The sequence below is a fragment of the Eurosta solidaginis genome, chromosome 1 (genome assembly GCF_040869045.1).
Source record: "Eurosta solidaginis isolate ZX-2024a chromosome 1, ASM4086904v1, whole genome shotgun sequence".
Taxonomy (NCBI): domain Eukaryota; kingdom Metazoa; phylum Arthropoda; class Insecta; order Diptera; family Tephritidae; genus Eurosta; species Eurosta solidaginis.
The window spans coordinates 140,865,704-140,891,245 of record NC_090319.1 but is presented as its reverse complement, the minus strand read 5'-3'; the positions used below and the strand labels follow the sequence as shown (position 1 = coordinate 140,891,245).

Here is a 25,542-nt window from a genome sequence, read left to right as displayed (position 1 = left end):
TTATTAACGGAGGATTGCAATCGCTGGATGTCTTCGCTGTTTTCAGTCGGAATGGGCTTGAGGTTCATGAGGGCTTTTATTTGGTTGTCAACCAGGACTCTTTTATTTTCATAACGGGATTTAAGAGCTTCCCAAGCCAGAGCAAAGTTGTCATCACTCAGTGGAAATTGCTTTACTATCTGGCCGGCTTTCCCTTGGGTTTTGTACCTGAGGTGGTACAGTTTTTGGGCGCTCGAGAGTTTGGGGTGGTTGATATAGACCGCCGTGAACATGTCACGGAAGGACGGCCATTGATCATAACTCCCGTAAAAGACTTCGGTGTCACAGGCGGGTACTTTGAGGTGCATCCCGGAATTTTCTTGGGGAGTGGTAGTTGTAGCGGGGACGGGATTGCTTAGTAACCTTAGCTGGAGCTGATCGCCTATTCTTGCCTTTGTGTCTTCATATGCTATAAGGCAGTCGCGGTATTTATTGAAGGCTGAGGCCTTAAAGTCGACGGGAAGATCGTTGTCATCAGATTCCACGACAGCGTCATATGCGCTCTGTAGCCTTTCCCAGAACACATCAATATTTTTGTCTTTTATCTTTAGGGATGCCTCGGTGTTATCTTGGATCTCGGTTGTGCCGAACCGAGCGCAGTAATCCGAAAAGAGATCCGTTTCGGATATAAATTTATTTTCGACCACGGTAGCCATTCTGAAGAGGGACTTGCTTAGTTTTACTTTAGCTATTTTGGGAACTTTTTGGGACTGCCTGGTGTTTATTTATGAGGGAATACCAAAGGCAGAAGCTTTCCTATCGGTCAAGAGTGGGTAGGTTAGGACCAGTTAGATTAATTGGGAGCAGTCTGAGACCAGTTGGGATGACCTGCAGAATTTGCTGCTGGGTATTTCAGCCTATGTGAAAGTGGCCGAATTTTTTGCTGGGTATCGTCAACAATGTAAATGTGGAGGTATGTATTTAATTTATACCGCAAGGGACTCAAGTCTTAAAGGGCAATGAGCTAACTTTGTGCAAGTGTGTGTGGGATTTGCCTCGAAATTTTTTAATGCACCGCTTTTACGTACAGGTGTATATGGGGGTGATACTGTATATATATATATATATATAAATGTATTTTTGGCGGGAAATTATAATTCTGGCGGGAGAAATTTGGATTTGGCGGGAGCCACCAAAATTTATTCGGGGGATATACGTAATGTATGTACGTGTTTTTTATATTGTTGAGAGGCTGGTTTCGTCAATGGCGACGAAGGACCATTAGTTAAATGAGGAGATGGTACTCACCGGTTGGTTGAAAATCAGTATTAGTGGGGCTGGTGGCGGTTTGGGCTGCTGGTGGCGGCTTGTGCTGCGTCAGTGTTATTGCTGTTAAATTGGTTCTAGCTGTCGCTCCTCCTCCTCTAGACGGGTGTTGCTTAGCGATCTTTACCTCTTGGCACTATCTTCCACGGATATTATACCAAATACAATACGTTGCTTGTCCAACAATGCACAAACCTTCCGGGTCGTAGCAGCGGAATTGTGGTTATTGCTTAGCCGCCTTTTACTCTTTCACCTTGTAGCAAATTTTCCCAATCAAAACACTCGGGTTTTTGTATTGAAGATCAATTTATGGCTTATCAACTTTATTATGGGTTTACGAGAGAATTATTATTCACTTTTAAGACACAATTAGCATATCCTTGTGTAAATATCAGCATATACAAGATATTTTAAAGATAAACTAAATATTCCGACCCTTTGGAATGATAAAAATACATGAGGAAAAGAAACCGATGATTTGTATATCACAAAAAATGAATATTAAAAAAAATGCCAATCAAATTTAGAAAACTTTAGTTCGCACGATAGCACAAAAAATATATATCCGAACGGTGGTGGTTTTTTGACAGGTTGCCGATCATGCCATATCGCCATCCTGCATTTGCGGCGAATTAAATTTGGTGGATTGCCGCGGTGGAGGCTGCCACACGTCCATTAGTGTTCCCAATAGGGAATTTAAAGGGTAAATACAATTCATGGATTATGCGGGTAATTCACTATAATACAATTCCATAATAAAATACAGTACAAGATACGGAATATATATAAATTCATCGATATACGTATGTACAAGGGGGAGATGGGGCGAGTGGCAGCCTACGCCGCGTAAACAGAATCATTCAGAGTTGTTCTGGAAGATATGTAGCTATTAAGGTGTAAATTGAAAATGTATAATTTTTTATTTATTGAGGTGGAGTTTGTTGGTTTTCCTGTTGTGTAACATTTCGGGCATTTCTGGTGTTATTGCGGGTATTTCCTCGCGGTCCGAAATTTCGACCAGATCTTTGGTTATTTTGTCTGTTATTATTATTATTGTTATTATTGTCATAGTTATTGAAAGAACGTCTAGAGTTTCCTCTATAATTACTGTTTTGGTAACTCCTGCGGAAGTTACCTCGGAACTGATTTTGTTGGCGAATATGTAGTATTAAATTTGGATTTCCAGTTACTTCTGTGCAATTGTTAGTAAATTTTGATATGGCTTCGTTCATTGTTGTGAACGTTCCAGCTTGCATAATTGTTTTTACCTTGTCGTTGGAGCAGCTTTTACACATAGTTTTCACAGCTGATTGTGTAGCATACTTGGTTGCTAGCTCTGGTGTTAGTCCGTCAGATATGTAAGCGCCTTCCAACGATTTTGTGAGCCTTTCAATTTCAGCAGTGTATTGGTTTACCGTTTTACTACGTTGTTGGATGTTCAGGAGCTTTGCTGTCAAAACTTCAACTGATTCACCTTTAATTGCTATTTTTAATTTTTGTTTTATTGCTACGATTGAGCTTTCAGTGCTTAACAGGTTTCTGGCTGTTCCTTTCAGCTTGATTTTTATCATCGAAACCGCTACAGCTTCATGGGTATCCTTAATTTGTTTTAAGATATCTAAAGCCTCCGAGAAGCTATTCAAGTTCTCAGCTTTACCATCGAATTCTGGAAGCAGTCTTTAAAAATTCGACTATTGTTTGTGGAATTTTGTCGCTTTCTGTTTGCGAATCTTTATCAGTAATTTCAATTTTTAGGGTTTCCCCTAAATTGGGTTGATTCTCTGGTAATAGGACAGAAAATTTTATTTCTGTTTCTTTTTCAAATGACGTTGGGACCAATGCCTCTACTCAGTGAGGATACCAATTTATCCCTGATACTGGAAAAAATGTGTTGTGCTTCTAGCTGATGTTTAGCTGTTAAATTGCTATATACCCTTTGTATGATTTTTCCTATATTGCTCGTTTACTGTAATAATGTCGTGAGGTGTTTCAACACAGTAAATCTTAGTATGGTTGTATTTTTGTTGATACACTTATAAGATTTTTCCGCCAAGGTCTTCTCTTCCACAAGCTTGTTCAGAATGGTTTCCCATTTGTCCATTGGGGTATATATTTGTCCCTTAGAATTAGACTTTGTCTAGACCATCTGCTCGGCTCATTTATTTTTCTTTACGAATATATTGTGATCTGAGTATAATTTTAGAAACAAATTGGGGCAAGTGCAAATTGTTAATATTATCAACAAGATTTTGATAAATTCTAATGCCTCACTATGGTCAACGACCAGAATGGAATTAATTACATTTGCATTGGGTTCTTCTACTTTGGATTCTTTATCTCCCAATTCGAAATAATAATCGCTAAAATTTTCTTATATTTATTTATTTATTTATATTGATATTATTCGGTACGTCCCATAAATTTAACTTCGTACCTCCACCTTTCTTCACTTGTGGTTAGTATTTGTACTAGTACATTTTCTAAGGTGGGTTTCCTAGGCATGTCAATCAGTTTCCACCATTTTTTAAGCGAAACTAATAACTTTTCTGCTTCTTGTAATTTCCTTAATGATACTATACCTTTCTCAATACTCCTACTCTCGGATCCTAAATTATCAACAGTGCGGTTGATAGCCTCGTAATCAAGGTCATTAGGCAATGCAAACTTCTTCGAAGAAACTTACTTTATATGCCTTTGATTTTTCTTATTTCGGTTTTCAAACGAATTTTTTCCTCCGTGTTTGTAGATAAATTAATTTTTTGATACAAAATTGCTACCGCTTTTCTAAGGTTGAATTTTTTACCTCCTCTCTTTCTTTTGATTTTGGTTGGTTTTGGAGAATTTGGTTCCTCTATTTTTTGTTGCTGATTTCTACACCTATATTCTTCTATTGTAATTGCATTAGGGCCCTGTTTAATTTTTTCTAATGTTTTTTCTTCTACTGCCGTTTCTAATACTTTTTCTAGTTTGTTTTCTTCTTCCTCAATTAGTTTGCTACAACGCAAGAATACTGCGGTAAATTCTTCCTGACTACTTATATCATTCATTTAAAAATTTAGAGGGGGAAAAAATTTTTAATTTTATAGGCAAAAATCTACTTTTTCCCGTAAACTGGCAGCCGTTATGTTGCCAAATGCTTCTAAAAAGTATAAAAAATACTTAAATAAAAAACAACTTAATTAATGCCAAATTTTTTCTTAGCTGGTCCTCGTTCTCCTTGTTTCTTATGCCACAATCTTGTTTTATTCCATCCCGTTTTTTTTTGCGGTTTCTCAGTTGTCTGCGATGTCTTTAGCTCTATTCATAGTTTTCAATTCGTTTTGGCTTCCTTCTTGTTCTCCTTGTTTGCAGGATCCTGTTTTTATTCCAATTCGCTATGCGTCGGTGATGGTCGTTATGGTGGCGGTAGTGATCTTGCAGTATCCGAAAAAATATTTTTCCTTCTTTCCTGTGTGGTATTCAAGAATTTTTTAAGATTTGTCGTTTATTCCACTTCGCTATGCGTCGGTGGTGGTCGTGTTGGTGGCGGTAGTGGTCTTGCAGTATCCGAAAAAAAATATTTTTCCTTCTTTCCTTTGTGGTATTCAAGAATTTTTAAAATTTGTCCTGCACCCTTGTTGTCACTGTCGCTGTGATCCGTCCCTTTGCATTGAATATACCATTCGCCATTGCAAAGTTGATGCCTTGAACTCCTTTGCAGAAAGTATCCTGCTTGGTATAAAAATGAAATCAGTCCTGCTAAGTTAAGCAGGGCTAACAGGATCGTTTGTAGAATGCCAATTTAGGCAGTAGGAAGCCGATTAGGCAGTAGGATGCTACTTTAGGCAGTAGGATACCAATTTAGGCAGTATGATGCCAATTTAGGCAGTAGGATGCCAATTTAGGCAGTAGGATGCCGATTTAGGCAGCAGGATGCCAATTTAGGCAGTAAGATACCAATTTAGGCAGTAGGATGCCAATGTAATATGGCGTATCCTGATTGGTATAAAATAATTAAACTAGGATGCCAATAATAAGGCAGGATCGCCATGTAATATGGTAATTAAAAGAATTGAATTCAAAATAGTGCCATTTAAGCGGCACCAGATGGAATTGACTTTATTCAGTAAATTTCGGCTTATTTATACTAAAATATTCTAAACAAATACTTATGTATTAAAGTTCCTATATACTAATCATACGTACATACATAATGCATAAGCGTTGTAATCGTTTGTACATAGCAACCGTTCGCATGGTCGCTGTTATGAACGTAATTATGTTGACATCGCATATTATAAACACATTCATACTTACGACATAAGCAGGGTATTGAATGCATTGCAGCGTGAGAAATGTTTAGAACTCATGCAAGATATATGTATGTAACTGTAACCATACAATGAAGGGACAAATTACAAGACCAATCGCGAAATTGGTACTACTTCCGCCCAACGACAAGGAAAATGAACTGAAATGATGAATATAGTTTGCTGTAAAATAAATCAATTTCATGATAGGTTAGGTTAGGTTGAACTGGCCGCTCCATAAGGACCTCACATAGACTGATTAAGTCCGTAGTGTTACCAGAAGTTTGTTTTAACGACCAAACTGAAAAACCCTATCAAAAACCAGGACTTATGTTATAAAATAACTCCGTCCTCTTGGCAAATACTAGAAGCTTCCTAGGACTTAAGCCAATGGCTGCTTCTAGATCTGACAGGTGTATCACTCCTAATAGCTGGAGTCTTAGCCTGGCAAGTGCAGGTCACGAGCACAGAACGTGCTCGATCGTATCCTCCTCCAAACCGCACTTCCTACATCTGCTATCACTGACCAAGCCTAATTTAAAGGCGTGTGACGCCAGAAGGCAGTGTGCAGTCAGAATACCCGTCATGAGTCTACATTCCTCTCTTTTTAATGATAGAAGCAACTGTGTTAGTCTAAGGTTGTAAGACCTACACATAATCTTCGACACTTTACAGCCCCGCGCTTGAACCCACGCCTTTCCTGCTTGGTCGATCATGTGCACCTCTCGCCTTCGCTTAATCTCGCCCAATCTAGTTGGGACGTCTACGGCGCAAGCTTCAAGGGATGCGCCCTTTTTAGCTAGTGAGTCCGCTTTATCATTCCCATCTATTCCCATATGCCCTGGGACCCAATATAGAGGTATGCTTCTCCCTGTCCCGATTCTCTCCAGAGACTGCTTACACTCTAACACGCAGTTAGATGCTGTGCTATGCAAGATTATTGCCTTATTTGCTGCTTCACTGTCAATATAAAAGTTAACACGGTTGCAGCTTATGCTATTCACTTCCAGGGATTCTACTGCTTCGGTTACGGCTAGTATTTCCGCTTGGTAAACGCTACAATAATCCGGCAGCCTGTAGGATCTGCTTATTTCCGGATCGGCGCAGTATACCGCAGACCCTACTCCTTCCACTACTTTGGAACCATCGGTGTACACATGTATCGCCTCGTCCGCCATTTGCGCACCCTTGCGCCAACCGTCCACCTCTATTGTGGCCTTAAGATCTCCCTCGAAGCGCAGATAGGGAATCAGGTAGTCTGTTCGTCATGTGATTGATGACGCTATACTACTATGGCCATATGGTCGGCGCTCAAGCTGCCCCGAAGCACCGAGCCTGGTTGCGGTCATTAATGCTTTGTTCTTTGCTACCAGGTCTACAGGTGGAATGTGCAGAATGGCATACAGTGCAGCATTCGGGGTTGTTTTCAGGGCTCCCGTAATGCTAAGCATCGATAGTCTGCATACCCCCTCTAATTTTTTGAGGTATGTTGTTTTTTGTGTGGCTTTCCACCAAACAAGAACTCCATAGTATAGAATAGGGCGTACAATCGCTGTAAAACCCCAATGAGAAAGAGAGGGCGATAGATCCCACGTACACCCCAGCATTCTTTTACATGCATAGAGTGGCGTTGAGGCCTTCTTGACCCTCTCTTCCACGATGACAGCTTACTGTCTAGGATGATTCCTAGATATTTTGTGCAAGGTTTCTCCTGTAAGGTCACCCCTCCTAACTTAGGCCTGGTCCAATTTGGGACCTTGTACTTCTTTGTAAAGAAGACCATATCCGTCTTCTCCGCATTGACTTTCAACCAGACATTAGATGCCCAGGTATGAATATCCCGAAGCGCCCGATCCCTCAAAGAACTAATCGTTGAAAGGCACTTTCCACTTATGACAATTGCAACGTCATCTGCGTAAGCCGTAAGTTTTACGGGTCCCTCATCGAATTGCCTGACCAGTTGGTTGATGACCAGCGTCCACAGCTGAGGTGATAGCACCCCTGCCTGCGGCGTGCCTCTGTCCATTGATTTCGTGGCCTTGTACAATCCCCATTGTGATGTAATCTTTCTGCAATTTAACATGCAGCCGATCCATCTGATTAAGGCAGGATGTACTTTAATGTAATTAAGACCATCCATAATCGCCCACTTTGCAACATTATTGAAAGCCCCGGCAATGTCCAAGAAGCATACTCCTTATATTCCAGGGATTTCTCTATGCTTATTACCACCCTATGCAATGCGGTGTCTACCGACTTGCCTTTGGTGTACGCATGCTGTGCTGTGGAGAGCAGCTTTTCATCCATGTTGGACTTTATGTACACATCTATCAGCCTCTCAAAGGTTTTGAGCAGAAATGATGTTAAGCTAATGGGTCTATAGTCTTTGGGATACACGTGACCGATCTTCCCCGCCTTATAGAAAAGCTACACGAGCAGATCTCCAAGAGTGCGGTACATGATTCAGTCTTATGCACCCATCGAATATTATTTTAAGCCATTCCACGACCGCCCTACTTGAGACTTGTAGCATGGCCGGGAATATACCATCTGGGCCCGGCGATTTAAACTTAGAAAACGTCTTCACTGCCCACTCGATCTTGGTATCGGTCACCAAGCCCGGCACTACTAGCTAGAAATGTGTATCGAGAAGCACCTCAAGGGATTCCTCACTATTACGTGACCATTCCCCGTTCTCTTTCTTTATTAGTCCCTGGACTATGTTTCCCTTTGCTAGGACTTTTTTCAACCGTGCTGTTTCGCTGGAGCACTATGTCCCTACAGAAACTTTTCCATGAGTTTCTCTTCGCCCTGGTAATTTCACGCTTGTAGATTCTCAGTAGATCCCTGTAATCGTCCAGACACGCTTCGCTTTCCGCGGTCTTTACGAGCTTAAACATTTCTTTTAACTGTCTTCTTAGAAGACTCAGCTAATTGCTCCACCATGGCGGCTTTGCTTTTCCTCTGAATCTTCTTAGAGGGTAAGCTTTGTTATACGCAGTCATAAGCGTCCTTGTTAGGAATTCATTCGACTCCTCCAGTTCCCCTACATTAGCAACCTCTTTGGGTTGTCCCAGTTTTGTTTCTACATGTTTCTGGAATTTAGTCCAGTTCCTAGGGTTTCTAAAGGTTCCTCCCTTCTCTACCCTCTTTAGGGGGATGCTGAAGCTGATATACGCGTGGTGGGAGAAGGATGGTCTATCAAGAACCATCCAATCATACCTTGATATATCACGCCCGGAGCTCAATGTAATATCCAGATGTTGGATCAATGTATGTAGGGACATTTCCCCTGTTGGCTATCTGCAAACTGGTTTGCAGGATGTAACAAAATAGAGATTCGCCTCTCTCGTTCGTATCTACTCCTCCCCACGCATTGTGGTGCGCATTTACATCTCCGCCTATGACCAACCGCCGTTTGCGCCCTTCCTCCTGTACTAGCCTTTTGCACTCCATCGGTGGAACCTCCGCAGCATGGGCCTTGTAGCAGGACGCCAGGATAAATGCCTGCTTATTCTTTTGCTCAACGCCCACCGCTACGAGATCCTCAGTGGTGTAATTAGGCAGCATATATGAATGCAGCTGTTTCCTTACCATTACTACAGCTCGCACCCGTCCTTCCGTTTGCGCGTAGTAAACGCCAAACCTGCGCGCGCTAAGTCCAGAAACCTTTCCTCCCGATGAGAGCCACGGTTTCTGAATCAGCACCACGTCAAACGAACCCTCTTCAAGGGTTAGGAGGAGTTCGCTCGACGCCACTTTACTGTGTTGGACGTTTATCTGTAGGACTCGCAGCACCATTGGGCTGTTTGTCCCCCGCCAGCACCTTCGTCTTGACGTCTTCGTCCTCCCCTTGCCCTTTTGGTTTAGAGTATTCGAGGCCCCCTTCAGCATCTCGTGACTGTTGTACCGGGTGTTCCTCTGTGCGAGTCACAGCACCATTTAGCGGTTGGTCCTCTTCTAGCACGTTCGTCGTGACGTCGGGACCTCCACCTGTCTTTTTTCCCTTAGGCTTTTGAGGTCCTTTTCGACTTTGCCCGCCTCTAGCGTGTAAGGGTTTTTATCCTCGGGACTTCTTTTCCTGATTCGCATGTAAATTTTGCCAATGCCCAAGGACATTTTGCCAAGCTGCGTGTACAAAATATCCTCCGCCTGCTTGTTTATTTGGAAATGTAGAACTGACCATCCTCGGTATGCCGAGATACAGTAAGTACCTTCCAATCCTTTGTCGGCATGTTCGGCTTCTGATTCTGTAGAAGTCGCAGTGTATCCTCCGACTTCATCATGCATGGTATCCATACATTAACTTTTGGTACCGTGGGGATTTGCGCTTTATCCACCACCTCAAACTGCGCGTTCGTGCCTTGCCCTTGGAGGTTTGGAACCACTTTCTCCAGCCACCGCAAGCTCGCGATGTTGTCGCACGCTATCATCTTCACACCATTATACCATCCCCCCGAATCAAAGGTTGGAAGGGGCTTACTTCGTTGTTCCCGAATCATCTCAAATATTAAGCTAATAAGCTCCCTTTCCACAGATCTCCACCATTCAGTAGCCATTTGTCCGAGAGGACCGCTACGATCAACCAGCGCCACAGTCAGTGACTGCGTTGCCACATCTCTCATCTTCTCGGGAAAAGCTGGAGTCTTAGTGCTAACTCCCTTTAGCGCCTCCGAGAAAGCCGGAGTCTTGGCGGTATCTCCCTTTGTCTTATCTCCTACTTCCGTAGTTGGAACTTCCCTCTGACTCGCAGCTTTCGAGGTAATCGCTACCTCGCTATTGGGGCCCATCTGTCTTACAGCTTTGGGCCTACTTGTCTTGTCTATGCGACTGCCCTGCCTCGCGGCTCTAGGACTGGGTCCTTTCTGCCTCTTGAAAGCAGGCTTGTTGCCTTCCGCCGAACGTTGCCTCTTCATTCTGCCATTTGACGCTTCTTCCTCCTCGTACCGGTTGCAGGACCGAGGGTTTCTCGCAGCAAACCTTTTGTAATGCCTTCGACCTACTTCTACCGCTTAATGGGCCCATTCCAAGCGCTCGATCTCCACTTCTGTTGGGCCGACCACTGCTCCCAAGCGTTGTACAATTCTTAGTGCTGCATGGTACAGCGAGAGAGCTCTTTGACTTCCCTTCGTTCATCTTGGTCGTACGACCACCTGCCCGACAAGGCGGGCTCAGCGGTCCAGTATTATATACGGGGAAAGAACCGTCCGCCACAGCAACGCCGCTTACTGTGGTAAGGCCATAAGTACTTCCCAAGGTGGCCCGGTATCGGGAAGGCTCCGTTCGAATACAGCCGAATTTATCCGCTGGCTGCAAATCGTCCAACAGGCACGGTCCGCATAACAACCTGGATTAGGGGGTTGGAAGTTCTTGGTCACCGACATCCCGCCGCCCTCCTATGAGGCGAAACGGCGTAGATGTCAGTCCTAAACAGCTCCGCCTCATAGTCGGGGGCTATGGAGTTCGGCTAAGCCCTCACACCAATGACAAGGTGCCAACCCTAGTGAGGGAAATTCATGATAGGATCTACATAATTTTTAGCTTTTCGTCAATTAAAGTTCATTATAAAGTTGTTGTACACGTTGTAAAGATGTAAAAGTGTAAAATAAATGTTTGAGAAACACAAAGCTATACTTTGAGCATGTAATAGTTTTTATATATGAACTAAAAAGCCTTAGTAATACATAAAAACAATATTCTGAACCCATATCAAAGTTTACAGACGAAAAAGGAAATCCTACTACTTACTACTTTGATAAAATAGGACTTGAGTTGATTTGTTGTGACTATAGGATTTTCTGTGCAGAAAAGAAATCCAATCAAATGTCATCAGTTAATCACCAATTTGATATCAAAAGGCACCCTATGCAGCAATTATAAAAACGCTGCGTACACATCGACAAAATACAAACGTTTTGCCTCTAACATTGCGCACATTGGCTGCCGTATCACGTGTAATACCTGAAAAACCACAAGTACATCATGCAATTCGACGCGCTCTCGATAGTCTTGACTCTGTAGAAGTTGAAGCGGCCATATATGCAAGTGGACAATTTGCAACTCAATCACGCTCATTCGCCATTAGCATGTGCGCCAAAATGTCAGATATAATTGAATCTTTACAAATACCAGTACCAATGAAATTAGAACTCATACCTGTGTTGAGGTACATGCATCATGATTCATATACAGCTACTTTGGTAAAAGATCCAGGTCTTAATTTATTACCCAAATATCCAGCAGAAAGTTTTGCTGTAGCTATATTGGATTCACTAAAACAGGTCTCGGCACGTACACTCACTGGTGTACCAGATCAAGGTAATTTGTTGCTTGACTTTTTGCAAGATAAACGTAAAGTTGTGCGTGCACAAGTATTGAGATCCCTCACCCAATTAGCAGAATCACAATGTGTACATGGTTGGCCAAAAAAGCGATTCACGAACTAATTGTAAAAGCGCAAGATTGCAAAGATTCGCGTAAACAGTATTTATATTTAAATATTTTACTTAAATTATGATTGTCCTTTGACTTGTCATGTTCTGCTACATGAACAACAGGAATCAGTGCAAGATTTATGTCTTATATGCATTTATTTGGATGACCATGCAACTGCAAGTCAAGCTATGTCCATTATAGCAACGCTTATGCCCTACGCTGAAGGTGACAAAGAGACTACGGCTGTAATAATGGAAATCCTAAATTTACACATGGCAGGTTCAATATTTTGCATGGTTGCTGATAAGGAAAATGAGCCCGATGTACAAAAAATTTATGTTGCGGTGTTAAAATTACTAGTGTCAATCATGAATTTGGCACAGATTTTGTGAATATGCTAGCAGATTTGATAACTGAGGATATAGAATATCCACCGCGTAATGCCGAAATGATGTGCGATGCTTTGGGTGCACTTGGCTCACATTTTCAATTGCGTAAATCTGCAATCGCCCCTACAGAAGCACTAACAGACATTGTTGCAGTAATGGATGTCGGCTTTGAAGTGCAACCATCATCATCAGCACAAGCAGCTCTGAGTGGTACTATTAGAGTTGTGAGTGCAACAGAAACACGAATTGAGGGGAAAGGAGCGGGGACAGCTAATTCACAAATGGATAATTCAGTACTAATGCGCTTACTCTCTATACTACACAAATTGAATGCTATTGTGGATGCTGGTCCTAACCCAGATCAACCACATACCGTTGAAATACTGGCTTCTGTTGCATAACAATCAATGATTGGTGGTTTCATACCCAAAGAAGTAATTGGTGGTTTGAGCGTTGCTGTAGCAAAATTAATTGTTGGAATCAATATCGCATAGCAAGATCGGCTAGTCGTTATGGACAAAATTACTTGGCGGCGCATATATTCTCGAAAAATTCAAAATTTACTGTAGTTGATAAGCTGCAATGGACCTAGCGCAAATGAGTAAAGCTGAATGCATACTCCACTATGTTGTAGATTATGACTATATGCATGATAATTATGAACAATGTGCCCCAGTACCACCCACTACCGTTGCTGCAGCTACCGGTATGGATGGTTGGCGTTCGCTTCAACACAATTAAAATGGTGTCTCATAGCAAAGGGTACACCCATCTATAATGAAACTGAACTTGCCTCTAAATTATTAGATATACTTATAAAATGTATGAGCTTTTTTCCGAGTCGCACACAAAACGGCGCTGTCCTGCTTCTTCCTGGCCCAAAATTATCACGCAAGCTATCTGAATTTGCTTACTTACCACATATTATACAAGTTTGTCTAACGCACGATCATCCTGGGTTGTTGGAGCGCGTTGCTACATTATTATGCCAGATTATGGAAGACAATCCGGAAATGCCGAAAGTTTATTTGACAGGCGTATTTTATTTATGCTCATGTACACTGGCAGCAATATACTGCCTATAACAAAGTTCCTGAAATTGACATATATAAAACAGGGATTTCGCAGTGATGAGATATCCCAATCCGGAATTATGAATAGCCCTATTTTAGGTCAATTATTACCAGAGGCAATGGTATGCTTCTGCAAATCGTAGACTCCAGTGGAGATGCAACCGCAATGCCAAGGAATGGAAATATTCCTTATAAGAATGGTTTTTGTACCAATTTTTTGCAATATTTGTCATTCTTTCACCAAATTATGGCGTCGACATTGCAAGCCAGAACCGAGTGAAATTGTAAGCGGTTTCTTTAGTTGCAATAGAATATTTGTGTTATTACTTATCCCCGTTAGCACGCAATTTAATATGCAATACAACAGCCATTTTTATATGGTGAAATCAATGATTGCGCAAATCCGACAAAAGTCACCATATAGCGATATCTGAAAGTAAAAGGGCAAAACTTAATTAATGAAAAAAGATTACAATCTTATAAGAGCATATACTCACCATCGCGTGTTTTAAATAAATGACATTTTTGCCATTCAGGAAATGGAAAAGCGTAGCAAATGTCAAATTTCTACACTCCATTTCTGACTGTCAATGCACTGCGTTACCGAAATTATGCCTTATGCGTTGCTACACGCCACACATGTCGCGCATCACATAACTGGATCAATCATTCATTTGGACGAGATTGTAAATACTTAATTCCACGAGTCTCAACATTATCGACAATACACGTCGAAAATAATGTTGACTGGTGGAAGTGCAACTCTGTAATACCATTTCAGCCAGGTTTCGAACCGTTCCGTGTGGTGGCAGAACACTTGTTGTGAAAACAAAGTTCACCACAAATCTAAAATAAACTTTAGAAATACGTCGGCGACATCTACCGACACAAATCGAATTATAAAATGTACTAAATGTGCTAAAGCACCAGCCACATTGAATGGATGAGTGCTAAATCCGTTTTTTCTTCGTTTCTTTGCACGCACAAGTATTTACTTATGGCCTTTAATCCTTTACTTTTTTTCTTTTCTTTTGCGAAATTATATTAGATATAATTTTTTTGTTTACACCATACAAACAACATTCCGCCAACCTCAATTTGGGCATGATCAATGATACCAATATTCTTTCAGATCATGACCCGTTACCAAACTTTACTGGCCAAGTCAGAGAGAGGCGCAACGCGTTTCAACGTCGCTTGCCAGCTCTGCGGCAGGGACCATAGTTTCCGAATGTGTTCCGAGTATCGGAAAAAATCTCCAGAAGAGAAGTTGCAGGCAGTGCTTCCACATAAGTACTGTCCGAACTGTCTGTCACCCTTTCACCGGGTGGACAAGTATCAGCAAGTATCGCGGCAAGAGGTGCCAAGGGAAGCACCACACCACGCTTCATTTAGATGAGCGTCGGCCGGTATGCGACGAGACAACCACAAATGGCGACGACAACACGTCCGACGACGCGTTGTCAATCAACCTCTCGGGACGAGCACTATCGCGCGACATACCGGAAGGTTTTCGTACAGGTCGACTCCTCCGGCTTCCATCATGCGACCTTTCGTACCAATTGCGCCGGCGGCCATCGTGCGCATCGAATGGTTCGTGCCATCATCGATCCCTGCGCCACCAGCACCATCGTAGATGCAGAGCTGGTACGCGATTTACAGTTGGAGCGCCAAGGACAAGGGGAATGCACCCTTATTTTGCGCGGCAAGTTTGGGTCATCGACGCATGTCACTACTCAAGCCGCCGTGGTCAACGGCCACTATCACTTGAGTCCACCGTCTAATGTAGACCCGAAGATTTCCGCGCCATTCCAGTTCATGCGGCTGGCCGACCCACATTTCTACCGCTCATCGCCAATTTGGCTTACACCCGGCGCAGATATCTACGCCGAAATGATGGTGAGCGGAACGCCAGTAACAACAGTTGGCGATCTGCTGACCCAACCGACCTTATTCGGGCTGGTAGTCTCAGGAGCCTGCCAAAAATAGGATTTTTCATAAAAATAAGTAATTACTGCACGGAATCACAAACCACGTACGTTTAATTAATAAATTATTTCTTTCTTCACAGGAGAACGAGACACGAAGTCCATCCTACGTATCGCCTTACCTGGACGTGTGGTGGCTTGTATGCTCTCTAAGTCATTTAGTATTTGTATTTGATTAAAAAAATGTTGTTGCCTACGGCAAGGGGGCCCGTATGTTTAGGCCACAGGCCTAAATATATCTGCCCTCCCTCGTAGCAATGTACTTAGTTAACCAATACATTCATAAAGGTGTGTTCACAAATACACACACACATTCATATGTATAAGCTGCATTTGTTTATACACATTACTTTAAACTTTTCTTTACTTTACTGCTATGGACCGACTATATAGCAACTTTCGGCGGGGAAACTCAACGAAAGTGGCCGTATAGTGGGCTCATAGCTTTTCTCTGCCAAGCGCGCGGCCTCTTTTGATCCAGCCGTCGAAGTGCAAGCATCCTGCCAACATACGTCACGTAAGTGCTAATACTTTTCGATAATAATTATATATTCCACAACAATTGTTAAACCTATTTCCTTAAAATTTGTTGTTTCATTCTAATGGTTTAATAAAAACAAACTATCACTTTGTCATTGAACTAATACGAAACTTTTCTGGTGTTTTTTATTTCTCTCCTTTTTCCGCCTAATCTCAACCTTCTACAATTCCGTGGCATTCGAGCTGCACTCTTTAAGAATAGCTTCTAAAGTGAGGTATTAGTTGGTTTTTGCAGTGTGAGAAAGTTAAAAATAAAGTGCATGTTTAAGCTATTTAAAAATACATAAAATATCATTGTTTTGAAATAAATAAAATTTAATATTGAAGTCAAAGGGATTTACTTCATTTTGAAAAAATCTGAGTGTCTGTAGCTTTTTTTTGTTATTTAAAACTTCGCCACTGCCTTTATTAGTGTTTATTTGCACAAATATTTCAATTTCAGCTAAAGTTTTAGTTGGGTTCCTCACCGATCCTCATGTCAAAGTTTTAAGATTTTAAAGTATTAATATCAGCTAACACTTTCTGCCATTAACTATGTTTTGCGACAGTTTTCTGATAGTGTCACCCTGATAAATTATTGTCGTATGTTATATGTACTCACATGTCATTCACGACATTATTTTATCTAGTCGACGATATGCTAATATAAACTTTTGTGTGTGTTTGTTGTTTTGTTACTGTTATGTATGCAAGATCTTTTAATAACTTTAATTTCTTTATTTAATCCTATTAAACATTGTATTTGCGGTAGACACATCTTACCAACTACATGTGGTATTTGCTACAAAAAACATAATTATAAATTTCTGATCTGCTGTTTCCGTATTCTGTATATGCGTACTTTTTTTCTTATTCAGTATAAAATAATACTTATTTTACAGAAAATTAAGGGATAATGTAACTATTATTAAATCTAACAAAGAAAGAATCAAACTAGGAATTAATTTTGTTTTAACAAAAAGCCTTATGCACAGTGTTGTGCAAAACAAAACAGTAAATTCAACGCAAATATATAATCGGCTGTATTTTTCACCCTTATAAATTTAAAACAACGGTTTTTTTTTAATATGTAATTGCCATTGTCAGGTCAACTATTTACAACAACTTCAAGCAGTTACAAGTAAGCACAACAACAAAAATGCTTCTCTTTCCTAGTATGGAGCTGTACAAAACTAAACAACAAACAGCTATTTCAAAAACGAACCTTTCTTTCTTAGTATGTTAGTATAGTTGCAAATATTTCCTACAGGGGTAACCAATCTATTATATGAACAAGTTTTTCAGCCTATGATAGACCCTTCCAAAAGAAATAGTTCATATTGCTCCCCAATTTTATTAACACGCTTTTATTAGCTTGGCCTGTATGTAAAGGAATCTTTGAGCTTAATTTTCACCGGTTTCTAGAAGTCTGATTAATTTGAAACTTTGCATACGTATCAAGGACCGATGACAATGCATTAACGTGGTGATGTGGTGACATAAGTTCAACGGCCATAAGGACAACTGGCCTTACTATCACTTTGAATGGCCATAAGTTTGAGTGAAACTTTGCACACGTATCAAGGCTCGATGACAATGCATTAGTGTGATGGTGTGGTGACATAAGGCCAACGGCCATAAGGTCAATTGGCATTATTACCACTTTGAATGGCCATAAGTTTGATTGAAACTTTGCACACGTATCAATGCTCGATGAAAATGCATTAATGTGATTGTGCGGTGGCATAGGGTCAACGGCCATAAGGTCAATTGGTCTTATTACCACTTTTAATGGCCATAAGTTTCATCGAAACTTTGCACACGTATCAAGGCTCGATGACAATGCATGAGTGTGATGGTGCGGTGACATGAGGTCAACGGCCATAAAGTCAACTGGCCTTATTACCGCTTTGAATGGCAATAGGTTTGATTGAAACTTTGCACACATATTAAGGATCGATGACAATGCATTAGTGTGATGGTGTGGTGACATAAGGTCAACGACCGTAAGGTCAATTTGCCTTATTACCACTTCGAATGGCCATAAGTTTGATTGAAACTTTGCACACGTATCAAGGCTCGATGACAATGCATTAATGTGATGGTGTGGTGACATAAGTTCAACGGCCATAAGGTCAATTGGCGTTATTACCACTTTGAATGGCCATAAGTTTTATTGAAACTTTGCACACGTATCATGGCTCCATTAAAATGCAATAATGTGATGGTGCGGTTTCATAAGGTCAACAGCCATAAGGTCAATTGGCCTTATTACCCCTTCGAATGGCCATAAGTTTGATTGAACACGTATCAAGGCTCGATGACAATGCATTAGTGTGATGGTGTGGTGACATAAGGTCAACGGCCGTAAGGTCAATTTGCCTTATTACCACTTTGAATGGTCATAAGTTTGATTGAAACCTTGCACACGTATCATGGCTCCATTAAAATGCAATAATGTGATGGTGCGGTGACATAAGGTCAACGGCCATAAGGTCAATTGGCGTTATTACCACTTTGAATGGCCATAAGTTTAATTGAAACTTTGCACACGTATCATGGCTCCATTAAAATGCAATAATGTGATGGTGCGGTGACATAAGGTCAACGGCCATAAGGCCAATTGGCCTTATTACCCCTTTGAATGGCCATAAGTTTGATTGAAACTTTGCACACGTATCAAAGCTCGATGACAATGCAATAATATGATGGTGGGGTGACATAAGGTTAACGGACATAAGGTCAATTGAACTTATGATCACCCCAAATGACTATAGATTTGAAACCTTGCACATAATGCGAAAAACGAATTCCTTTATTAATGATAGAAGTGGATGCATGGCACCTCTACGAAAGAGCATACTGGAGACCTTTTTAACACGCTTTTATTAGCTTGACCTGTATCTATCTATGTATCCATGTATGTATATAACGGAATCTGAAGTGGAGCCGAGAGCCCCGGTAATGCAGAGCTCCGAGCTCCGTTGCACCTTTTGAAGCATTTTAAGATAGGTACTTTTACCTAGTGCAAGCCACCAGACCAAGGCACCATAAAGAAGAATCGGGCGCACAATAGCTGTGTAAATCCAGTAAGTCATCCTAGGGGAGAATCCCCAGGAGGTGCCAATTGCCCTCTTGCAGGTGAACAGCTCTGCTGCTGCCTTCTTGGATCGCTCCACTATATGCTCACTCCATATCAGCTTCCTATCCATAATGACTCCCAAATACTTGACTTGGTCGCTAAACGCTAAGAAAGTACCCCCAATTCTTGGCGGTGTAAGATTTGGTACTTTGTACTTCCTCGTGAAGAGGACAAGCTCGGTTTTATCCGGGTTGACTTCCAAACCTGTGGCGGATTGTACTCCTGGAGCAGCTACAGGATGTCAGCTGGGTCCGTTGGCGTCACTGGAGCCCAGGCTCTAGCCCTTGGTCGTGAGGAGATATCACGCGCCTCCACTACATTGAGGCGCGCGCCCGGATATACCACCCCTATCAGAGTGACGGCGGCCCTATAGAGGTTTACCGACCTGGCGTCATCACAGGCAATTAGCTTGACATTACCCTGGAACCACCCTGCATCGGTGTAAGATGGTGGTGGACCAGGGTTGTCTTTCTTAACCTTTTCGGCCACCGTAGCGGGCGCGGCCTCGATCCACTTTCATTGTTGTTTCGGGATCCTGCCATCTTCGCTGCTCTCGTCTATAATGCCAATGATCTGCGGACCCTTGGCAATTTCGGCGAAAGACCGTGTCCAGCCTCCCTGCGTCTTGGCCCTTTTCGGTGCCATGGGGTTGGATTCATCCATGGACCGCTGGTGTTTCGAGGTTTCATCACTCTCGACTAAAAATTTTAAAATTACTTGAACTAAAAAATTAAAAATAAATAATAGTTTAAAAAAACTAAAAAAAACACGCTTTTATAGCTAACCGAACTAAAAAATAGAAAATAATTTTCAATTAAAAAGAGTTTATATAACAGTAGTAGAAGGTCCAACAATCGTTTAGAGTTAATCACCTCAAAATAAAATTATAATAAAATTTAAGTTATTAACAGAATAATTTAATTCACAGTAAAAAGCGTGGGGTACTTGATATTGAATGTTACAATCATTCTATTGGCAACTATCTGAGAGGAAAGATATTAATTGTAGTCAAATGCACCCCACGCTGAATTAAATTATTCTATTAATAACTTAAATTTTATTATAATTTTATTTTGAGGTGATTAACTATAAACGATTGTTTGACCTTCTATTACTGTTATATAAGCTCTTTTTAATTGAAAATTATTTTCTATTTTTTAGTTCGGTTAACTATAAAAGCGTGTTTTTTTAGTTTTTTTAAACTATCATTTATTATGAAAATAAGTTCTAAAAGAAAAAACCTTGCAGGCCCAGTAGAATATGCGATGTAGAAGAATTGGTTAGCACAACAAAACTAATAAATTATCATTTAGAAATCAATGGGTCTCTTACTCCTCGACCTTGGAAAAAGCCTTTAATCCCTTTGAGACCCTCATCGGGCTATGAAAATGGAGTATTTGCAGGTTAAGCTTATTTCGACACCAGACCGTTACTCCCCGCTATGAAAAATAAATGGGGTCCCTGCAGTTAAAGGCCAAAGTAGTCAGCGAACATTCCAGTTCATTGACTAGAATTTTGTGTGGTTATTTATTCTAGTCAATTGTTTAATAGTTCATTGACAAGAATTTTGTGCGGTTATTCATACTAGTCAGCACATACCACCACTAGTCAGCGCATACTCACCACCCATGAACCGAGGGAAATCCTGGAATGTGTTTGTATGACATGCGTATCAAATGAAAGGCATTAAAGAGTATTTTATGAGGGAGTGGGCCATAGTTCTATAGGTGGACGCCATTTAGGGATATAGCCATAAAGGTGGATCAGGGTTGACTCTAGAATGCGTTTGTACGATATGGGTATCAAATGAAAGGTGTTAATGAGTATTTTAAAAGGGAGTAATCCTTAGTTCCATAGGTGGACGCCGTTTCGAGATATCGCCATAAAGGTGGACCAGGGGTGACCCTAGAATTTGTTTGTACAATATGGGCATCAAACGAATGGTGTTAATGAGTATTTTAAAAGGGAGTGGGCCTTAGTTTTATAGGTGGATGCCGTTTCGAAATATCGCCATAAAAGTGGACCAGGGGTGACTCTAGAATGTGTTTGTACGATATGGGTATCAAATTAAAGGTATTAATGAGGGTTTTAAAAGCGAAGTGGTGGTTGTTGTATAGGTGGTCGCCTTTTCGAGATATCGCCATAAAGGTGGACCAGGGGTGACTCTAGAATGCGTTTGTACGATATGGGTATCAAATGAAAGGTGTTAATGAGTATTTTAAAAGGGAGTAATCCTTAGTTCCATAGGTGGACGCCGTTTCGAGATATCGCCATAAAGGTGGACCAGGGGTGACCCTAGAGTTTGTTTGTACAATACGGGTATCAAAAGAAAGGTGTTAATGAGTATTTTAAAAGGGAGTAATCCTTAGTTCCATAGGTGGACGCCGTTTCGAGATATCGCCATAAAGGTGGACCAGGGGTGACCCTAGAATATGTTTGTACAATATGGGCATCAAACGAAAGGTGTTAATGAGTATTTTAAAAGGGAGTGGGCCTTAGTTGTATAGGTGGACGCCGTTTCGAAATATCGCCACAAAGGTGGACCAGGGGTGACTCTAGAATGTGTTTGTACGATATGGGTATCAAATTAAAGGTATTAATGAGGGTTTTAAAAGGGAGTCGTGGTTGTTGTATAGGTGGTCGCATTTTCGAGATATCGCCATAAAGGTGGACCAGGGGTGACCCTAGAATTTGTTTGTACAATATGGGTATCAAAAGAAAGGTGTTAATGAGTATTTTAAAAGGGAGTAATCCTTAGTTCCATAGGTGGACGCCGTTTCGAGATATCGCCATAAAGGTGGAGCAGGGGTGACCCTAGAATTTGTTTGTACAATATGGGTATCAAAAGAAAGGTGTTAATGAGTTTTTTAAAAGGGAGTAATCCCTAGTTCCATAGGTGCACGCCGTTTCGAGATATCGCCATAAAGGTGGAGCAGGGGTGACCCTAGAATTTGTTTGTACAATATGGGTATCAAAAGAAAGGTGTTAATGAGTTTTGTAAAAGGGAGTAATCCCTAGTTCTATAGGTGGACGCCTTTTCGAGATATCGCCATAAAGGTGGACCAGGGGTGACTCTAGAATGAGTTTGTACGATATGGGTATCAAATTAAAGGCATTAATGAGAGTTTTAAAAGGGAGTGGTGGTAGTTGTATATGTGAAGGCGTTTTCCAGATATCCACCAAAATGTGGACCAGGGTGACCCAGAACATTATCTGTTGGATACCGCTAATTTATTTATATATGTAATACCTGCCAAGATTTTAAGGGTTTTTTATTTCGCCCTGCAGAACTTTTTCATTTTCTTCTACATAATACGGTAGGTGTCACAACCATTTTATAAAGTTTTTTCTAAAGTTATATTTCGCGTCAATAAAACAATCCAATTACCTTACCATGTTTCATCCCTTTTTTCGTATTTGGTATAGAATTATGGCATTTTTTTCATTTTTCGTAATTTTCGATATCGAAAAAGTGGGCGTGGTCATAGTCGGATTTCGTTCATTTTTCATACCAAGATAAAGTGAGTTCAAGTAAGCACGTGAACGAAGTTCATTAAAGATATGTCGATTTTTGCTCAAGTTATCGTGTTAACGGCCATGCGGAAGGACAGACGGACGACTGTGTTTAAAAACTGGGCGTGGCATCAACCGATTCCGCCCATTTTCACAGAAAACAGTTAACGTCATAAAATCTATGCCCGTACCAAATTTCAAAAGGATTGGTTAATTTTTGTTCGACTTATGGCGTTAAAAGTATCCTAGACAAATTAAATGAAAAGGGGCGGAGCCACGCCCATTTTGAAATTTTCTTTTATTTTTGTATTTTGTTGCACCACATCATTACTGGAGTTGAATGTTGGCATAATTTACTTATATACTGTAAAGATATTAAATTTTTTGTTAAAATTTTACTTAAAAAAATTTTTTTTTCAAAAGTGGGTTCTTCTCCGATTTTGCTAATTTTTATTAAGCGTACATATTGTAATAGGAGTAACGTTCCTGCCAAATTTCATCATGATATCTTCAACGACTGCCAAATTACAGCTTGCAAAATTTTTAAATTACCTTCTTTTAAAAGTGGGCGGTGCCACGCCCATTGTCCAAAATTTTACTAATTTTCTATTCTGCGTCATAAGTTCAACTCATCTACCAAGTTTCGTCGCTTTATCTGTCTTTTGTAATGAATTATCGCACTATTTCGGTTTTTCGAAATTTTCGATATCGAAAAAGTGGGCGTGGTTTTAGTCCGATATCGTTCATTTTAAATAGCGATCTGAGATGAGTGCTCAGGAACCTACATACCAAATTTCATCAAGATACCTCAAAATTTACTCAAGTTATCGTGTTAACGGACGGACGGACGGACGGACATGGCTCAATCAAATTTTTTTTCGATCCTGATTATTTTGATATATGGAAGTCTATATCTATCTCGATTCCTTTATATATGTACAACCAACCGTTATCCAATCAAACTTAATATACTCTGTGAGCTCTGCTCAACTGAGTATAAAAAGTCATAAAAAAGGTCAATCTAAATAAATAGGCCCAGACGGAATAGTTATGTCGATGCTGAATCACCTTGGACATAAGTACGTCACCTACCTAATGCATTTTTTAAACGATTTTATTTAGCTTGACAGGCCGTCTAGTCGCACGGCCGTTGTGAACGAATTTTGTAATTAAAGTTTAATTAACTTCCCGATAAGGTACAAGCTTGAAACATGGAATATAGTTCAGAACTCGATGACAATGCAATAATAAGAAAAAAACCCCTATAGGTGGCGCAAGGACCGAGATATTCAAAAAAATCGTATTTGTGGTCCGATTAGGCTCATATTTGGAACACATAACACATACATGAATAGAAAGCGACACAAAAAAATTGCCGCCAGGTGGCGCAAGAATCGAGATATTCAAAAAAATCGTATTTGTGGTCCGATTAGGCTCATATTTGGAACACATATTACATACATGATAGAAAACGACATATGAAAAAAATCGCCTCCAGGTGGCGCAAGGAACGAGATATTAAAAAAAAATCGTATTTATGATCCGATTAAGCTCATATTTGGGACGCATAATACATACATGAATTGAAAGCGACACATTTGGAACACATAATACATACATGAATAGAAAGCGACAGATGAAAAAAAAAAAATCCGCTAGGTGTGGCAAGGGTCGAGGTATTAAAAATACTCGTGTATTTTGGAGTTCGAGGAGAGACAAGCATACGTGGCGCAGAGTCGAGTAGAGTCTTTGGAAGGATTATGTGACCTAGATTGTAACAAATTGTCGGGAAAGAGTCCTTGTAATAATGAGTCACTAAATGAACTAAATAGAATGAGAAATAATAGGAAATTAAATAAAGACTAAAAACTTAACCAAACATAGGATATGCTACAATAAAGAACTATAACGAAACAGCACTGTTTTTTAAGGCTATCTGATGTTCTCCTTTGAACGCATTTCTGGGTCATGCACGATAGAAGCCAATTTCTTTGTCGTATCTTGTTTCCTAAGCCCCAAAAGTGTTCATTTAGCACCAACCTTGCTCACTAAACTTTTCACACTTGTTTCCACACTTTTTACCTACGCACGGATTTGGTTTAACTTCATACAGCTTTCGTTTTTTACCCCGAAGTCTTTTAGGAAGTTTTCGTTTCTTCTTGTACCCTCTTGTTCCAACACATATCTCATTTTCTAATTCCCTAGAATATGTATTTTCAGACTCAGTATCGCTATATGGCACCAGTGAGTTATTCTCGATCGTGCATTGGTATAAAAACACAGTTTTGTTATTTTATTTTAAAGATAATATAAAATAATTAATCACCTTATTTTGTAAAAGCTCCATATTAAAATAATAAAACAATTTTATTGGATTTCACGAGCTTAAGCAGAAATGATTTGTATCAAACTAAAATATATATTTTCGTTTTCATCCATATTTTTTTCTTTTTGCAAAATGGTTGCTTAAATCATGCATATACAGTATAAATGCAACGATTGCTTTTGCGAACACTATAAATATACACGATAAAAGTGAAAATAAACATTACTCGTAAGATACTAAAGAGAAGCACTTTTGAGGTAAGTAGCAATTTGCTGTCACAAAAAAGGTAAACAAACCTCAAAATTCACTTACACTAAAATTTTTTTTTGATTTAACTTGATAACGGTACTATTCTCTATTATAGAAATTTGTGAGATGATTCAAATCATGCAAAACTATCGGTTTTCAGCAAAAAATTAATATCTGTATTTTTGTTGGTTACACTTAAATTGCGGGAAGGGCTCGATATTATCAACGTACCGACAAACATACGACTCAACTATAAGAGTGATGTGGACCATTCCGCTCATATTTACAAACACCTGCTAACGAAAAGACAGTAC

General features: G+C 40.4%; 1 protein-coding gene and 1 pseudogene across 5 annotated transcripts in view; both read left to right on the top strand.

The window, feature by feature from the left end:
* Positions 1-25,542, top strand: part of mtd (mustard) — a 2,476,738-nt gene that overhangs the window by 774,233 nt on the left and 1,676,963 nt on the right. The gene's annotated exons all lie outside the window — the stretch shown is intronic.
* Positions 1,277-13,159, top strand: LOC137238642 (integrator complex subunit 7-like; annotated as a pseudogene).